This window comes from Mustela nigripes, chromosome 8 (assembly GCF_022355385.1).
Source record: "Mustela nigripes isolate SB6536 chromosome 8, MUSNIG.SB6536, whole genome shotgun sequence".
Classification (NCBI taxonomy): Eukaryota; Metazoa; Chordata; class Mammalia; order Carnivora; family Mustelidae; genus Mustela; species Mustela nigripes.
The window spans coordinates 25249106-25255136 of NC_081564.1; the positions used below are offsets into that span (position 1 = coordinate 25249106).

General features: G+C 43.9%; 1 non-coding gene and 1 gene segment (V, D, J or C); one reads left to right on the forward strand and one right to left on the reverse strand.

Annotated features, from left to right (window-relative positions):
• The window catches only part of LOC132023362 (probable non-functional immunoglobulin lambda variable 11-55), a 1024259-nt gene that overhangs the window by 13189 nt on the left and 1005039 nt on the right, over nt 1–6031 (forward strand).
• Nucleotides 4802–4903, reverse strand: LOC132024036 (U6 spliceosomal RNA). Its single transcript, XR_009406153.1, has one exon. It is a non-coding gene; the product is annotated as a U6 spliceosomal RNA (small nuclear RNA).

The following is a 6031-nucleotide window of genomic DNA, read 5'->3' on the forward strand; positions in this document are numbered from 1 at the left end:
CACTTAATTTACCCATAAACCTGTCTCTGTAAGTTTGGGTTGAACTGATCTATATGGTTTTGTTCATTGACTTGTTGATAACAAGTACACCCATGTGCTGTGCTGAACAAGCATGTCCTGGGAGGGAAGATGCAGACAGGGGCTCTTTGCCAGGGGTGTGTGCACATAGAATGGCTGCTCCTTATGAGTATTACTTTTCTGTGACCAATTATAAACTCTTGTCCCTTTGTGGTTTATCTTCACCTGCTGTCTTACTTTGGCCACAAAATATAATCAGAGGAGACACATGCTCCTTGTAGACAAAGGTGTAACAGCCCATGCTCACCCTGCTCTTTAGTCTCCCCTTTTGCTTTGCTGACCTCCATTATTCCAAGGATGCTCCTAATCCAGATGAACATGGGAGACACCTAGCACATGGAGATGGGAACGTCAAAGCAACTTTGATCACATTTGAGAGTTTTCATGACCCTTTAGCTCCTTATGAAGTAGCCAGTATGGAAATTCTCTTTACTCACAAGACACTGACAAGGGCATGCATGGTGCTGGGAAATTACAGAGGGTCACTTATGGCACCTCTCTGAGCCCAGAGAGTCCAGAGGAGGGGTCTGAGGTAGTGGGGATTTGAATTATTAGGGGATGACATATTTGGGATAAATGCATCACCTGAACAGACCATTCATCTCAATGGATGGTCCTTGGACCTCCAGCCCAAAGTCTGGCTGATGCATGATTTGATCACATTTGAGGGATCCTGCTTCCTCCTCTCTCTGCCTGCCTTTCTGCCTACTTGTGATCTCTGTCTGTCAAATAAACAAATAAAAAAAAAAAAACCTCTATTAGAATGTGGCCTAATGTGACCTTCACTGCTGCTAATCTTAGAATTCATTGGGCTTCATTGATTTGCCATTGGCACAACAAATAAATTAGGTACAAATGGTAGATTAAACCACAAATAAATTGATGTGAGAGTATTTGGAACCCACCACTTTCATGCACAAGAGATATAACTCTCTGTGAACCAGACCATGGATGTGTGAAGATGGACAGGGACCTGGTGTGTTACAGACCAGCAGGACTCTTAGGGTTTTGAGTCAAGCTGAAGTTTGTTCCCTGCGACCAGCAGGGGGTGCTGTGGGACTGCCCTGTGGGCCTTACATAGCTGTTTAGTGAGGACCTTCACCCAAAAGTCTTGGCCTGGAGGCAGGACCCACCCTCTCTGTCCGGGCAGAATCCCCTGAACAGGGACATGTGTGTTATCTCAGCAGCTGCTTCCTCCCAGTGCTTTCCCTAGGGGTGAAGCCACCTCCATTTTCCTTAGTGGAACAGTTTACTTATGAAAGTAAGCTTAACAAAAAATTTAATATTCTAATCATTCTTTATTGTGCAATTCAGGGATATTAAGTATACTCTCAATGTTGTGGAAACCTCAAAACTAGCCATTTTTAGAACTTTTTCATCATCCCAAGTAGTAACTGCACCCAAGAGAGAGATGGGTAACCTGGATATAGCAGAGGAACCAAGGTTCCAGGAGCACACGCCAATGCAGGAAGCACCAGAGAGGAGAGGGCAGCATCGATGGGGACTCTTGGAAGATATAGCCTGACAGGTGAGAACATTCTTTGGGCTGTGCTTCTCGCCCCAGATTGACTGTGTGTATGCACTGTGCCCACCATGGCATAGGTATCAATGTACCCATTGCAGCGTGTCCAGTCATGCCAGCTTTGTCTCCCAAAGTGTGCCTGAAAATGCCAGTGAGAGCACAAGGATCTCATGTGCAGCATCTGTCATATGATGTATGCATGTTTCTATCCAAATCGCCTCCAAAATTCATGCCAGTTCCCCTCCAGACCTCCCAAAGTCCCTGTTCACAGTCCATGTCCTCCTTTGTAGTCAAGGGGAACTTGGATTTCTTCCCAGACTTTCTGTTCTGTGGCATCAAATTATATGTCTCTTTCTGGGCCAATGCCATGCTCTTTTCATTTCTACAGCTTTGCAATATAATTTGAAATCAAGAAGTATGATGCCTCCATCTTTGTTTTTCCTGTGTCAAGATTGTTTCGGCAATTTGAGGTTTTTCTGTCTTTATACAAAATTCAGGATATTTATTTTCTATTTCTATGAGAAAGGTAAATGGCATTCTCATAAGAATTGCATTGAATGTATAGATTTAACGTTATTTTTGCTGTGGAGAGCATGGGATTTAGGAATTATATGCAGGCTGCATGTGTGCTATAAGGATGTATCAAGGATGACACACATGGATGTGGTTCAAAATTTGGATGGGTGATTATGGTCCAAATGGGAGACAAGATACATGTTTTACTAATAAGGTAAAGAAAGTAAAATTCTGTATTTTTCCTTTTTTTGTGAGATTTATTTTCTTATTTGAATTTTTTTTTTTTTTTTTTTTTTTTTTACTTATCACCAACTAAGTATCAGCAAGCTCCAGATACTTACTGCTTCAAGGAACAAACAAAATTGTGAAGATCATGGACACATGTTGCGTTTTCATATGATTCATTATGAAAGACAATGATCAAATGTTTTATGTGAAGTTCAAAGGGAAACATTAAGCTTTTGTAGGAACAAGACATACAGTCCTATGTTAACTGAGAGTTGTTGGATAGATATATTTATCTGCCATTGTCAGTGCAGAATGCATTAGATAATATCATTGGGGAAAACATTTGTGTTAATATTTACAACATGAGTAGAACTATGTCTGGCACCTATGAAATATTAGACAGGGATCTGATGAACAATTAAAATACAGCTTATACTGAAAACAGAGGACTTAGGACACCAGGAATTTCTGGATCATGTGACTAAGTGATGTCCTTGAAACTCTCATCCCTATGTCCCCAAATGTATGGTGACATCTGGATAAGCCCTGTGTTTGGTGCAGGAGAACCATTCACTGGTGTCTTCCCTCAGTGCTGGGAGTTCCTGGCAGCATCTTGAGAGGGCTGAGTTGTTGACCATCTCCTAAGGGCCCTCTCAGGGGAAAAGCAACGGATGAACCACATGTCACTTCTTTGTAATTCCTGGTCTCCCCTTGAAGAATTCAGTGAAAAATTGGTATTAATGAACTCTGTCCCCTCAGGCCAAAGCAGAGAGTTAAGGGCCTGGTCTGCTAGGTTGGGAAGTGTCTTGACATGAGGGAGATATTGGCTGACCCCCCCAGTCTCCTCTATATACCCTGCATTTCTGCTCCCTGGGTGCAGGATACATCTTTCCTAAGGGTTTAATTACCAGTGGCCCCAAAAACACAATTATCTAAAGGGTGGAGGAGCACAGGTCAGTTCATGCTGATAAGACCATGTCTCCGAAGACTGAGGTGTGGTGGCACCTGCAATACAGGAAGGAGTCCCCTGGCTGATAAAAAGTCCCTCCCTCTGTGTGGAGGTGATGGTGAGTCAGGCAGGTTGATATCCAGAGTGTCTCTCTCTCTACTCAGCTCTGGGCTGTCCCTCCCAGTCGGAGTGGAGTCTGAACACTGAAATGGCAGGGGTGCTGTGGGCTTTTCCCTTTGGATTTCTGGGGTGGGGTGAAGCCTCAGCAGGGCATCCCGTCCTGGAGCCCTGCCTTGTGCCATCTTCTCTGTGCTCACTGGGGCCCAGGAGAGCTTCCCCAACCCTGCCCCACACTTTGCTGTCCCCACATTCAGGCCCAGGATCCCCAGGGGAGGGAGTGATTTGCATAAAGGTTTCCTTTCTGCTCTTCCAGGAGGGGAGAGGATAAGAGAGGCTTTGTGCAGGCCTCTCACTTGTGGGTTCAGAAGAAGAGCCTGGGACATCTCCACCATGGCCTGGAGCCTTTTCTTCATCACCCTCCTGACTCTCTGCTCAGGTGTCTGTCTGTGAAAAGCACAGGGAATGATTATGAGGACACATGGGTGGGGATTTCCTTCTTCCTTTTAAGAACACCTGGTGGGTGATAACTTGAGACTGACCTGTGTGTGTCTGCACTGCTCTGTTGCAGGATCCTGGGCACAGTCTTCCCTCACACAAGAAGCCTCCTTGTCAGCGTCTGTGGGACAGGAGGTCACACTCAACTGCACTGGAAATGACAACAATGTTGGAGCATATTATGTGGGCTGGTACCAACAGGTTTCTGGTGGTGCCCCAAAAACAGTTATGCTTGGAACCACTAGGCCCTCAGGGATCCCAGACAGATTCTCTGGCTCTCACTCTGGGAACAAAGCCTCTCTGATCATCTCACACCTGTGGCCTGAAGACGAAGCTGATTATTACTGCTCAACCTGGGACAAAGGCATCAACAATTACACAGTGCTGCAGGCCCATGCAGACCGTTGTCAAAAATCTGCCCCTGTTCCCCATGGTCACAGGGAGACTGTGCAGGGTCTGAGGGTCTGACTCTCTGATCACAGAACAACTCTGAAGGTTCTAAAGTGACAGTGACTCTCCCTCATGTTGTTTTTCTTGCTACTGTTTGTAAAAATGAAGCAAAACAAAACTCTTGAGATAATTTTCATGCATAAAGTTGACTCAAAGTGCACAATCCAGTAGTCTTTAATGTATTTACAGAGGTGGACAACCTCTGTTCTGAACTAATTTACCACATTCCCATCGCCTGCAGAGAAATCCCAGACCCACCAGCAGTCAGGCCAGTGTCCCCATACTGCACTCAGCCCTCTGTGGCTCGAATTACATTCTGTCTGCAATGAGTTCTCCAGTGTACACATTTTACACCGCCTGAATTACAATGCCATTATAAGTGCTCCATTCAAAGGTCATGTGGAGAAAGTGCATTGCTGTTGTTATATCAGCACCACTATCTGTAAATATAGGAAAGCCTTTACTTTTGTGAAGTCATGCTTGTGCAGAGGCCATGCTAATCTTCTTCATGGTTCCAAATTTATTTTTTTTGTATTATAATAAAATGTCTAATTAAAACACTCTGGCAGAAGAGAATTTCTTTTTATTTAATTTTTTCAATTTATTTATTTTCAGAAAAACAGTATTAATTATTTTTTCACCACACCCAGTGCTCCGTGCAATCCGTGCCCTCTATAATACCCACAACCTGGTACCCCAACCTCCCACACCCCCGACACTTCAAACCCCTCAGACTGTTTTTAAGAGTCCATAATCTCTCATGATTCACCTCCCCTTCCAATTTACCCCAATTCCCTTCTCCTCTCTAACACCCCTTGTCCTCCATGATATTTGTTATGCTCCACAAATAAGTGAAACCATATGATAATTGACTCTCTCTGCTTGACTTATTTCACTCAGCATCATCTCTTCCAGTCCCGTCCATGTTGCTACAAAAGTTGGGTATTCATCCTTTCTGGTGGAGGCATAATACTCCATAGTGTATATGGACCACATCTTCCTTATCCATTCGTCCGTTGAAGGGCATCTTGGTTCTTTCCATAGTTTGGCGACTCTGGCCATTGCTGCTATAAACATTGGGGTACAGATGGCCCTTCTTTTCACAACATCTGTATCTTTGGGGTAAATAGCCAGGAGTGCAATTGCAGGGTCATAGGGAAGTTCTATTTTTAATTTCTTGAGGAATCTCCACACTGTTCTCCGAAGTGGCTGCACCAACTTGCATTCCCACCAACAGTGTAAGAGGGTTCCCCTTTCTCCAAAACGTGTTGTTTCCTGTTTTCTTATTTTTGTCCATTCTAACTGTTGTAAGGTGATATCTCAATGTGGTTTTAATTTGAATCTCCCTGAAGGCTAATGATAATGAACACTTTTTCATGTGTCTGATAGCCACTTGTATGCCTTGATTGGAGAAGTATCTGTCCATATCTTCTGCCCATTTTTTAAAAATTTTTTATAAACATATATTTTTATCCCCAAGGATACAGGTCTGTGAATCACCAGGTTTACACACATCACAGCACTCACCAAAGCACATACCCTCCCCAATGTCCATAATCCAACCCCCCTCTCCCAAACCCCCTCCCCCCAGTAACCCTCAGTTTGTTTTGTGAGATTAAGAGTCACTTATGGTTTGTCTCCCTCCCAATCCCATCTTGTTTCATTTATTCTTC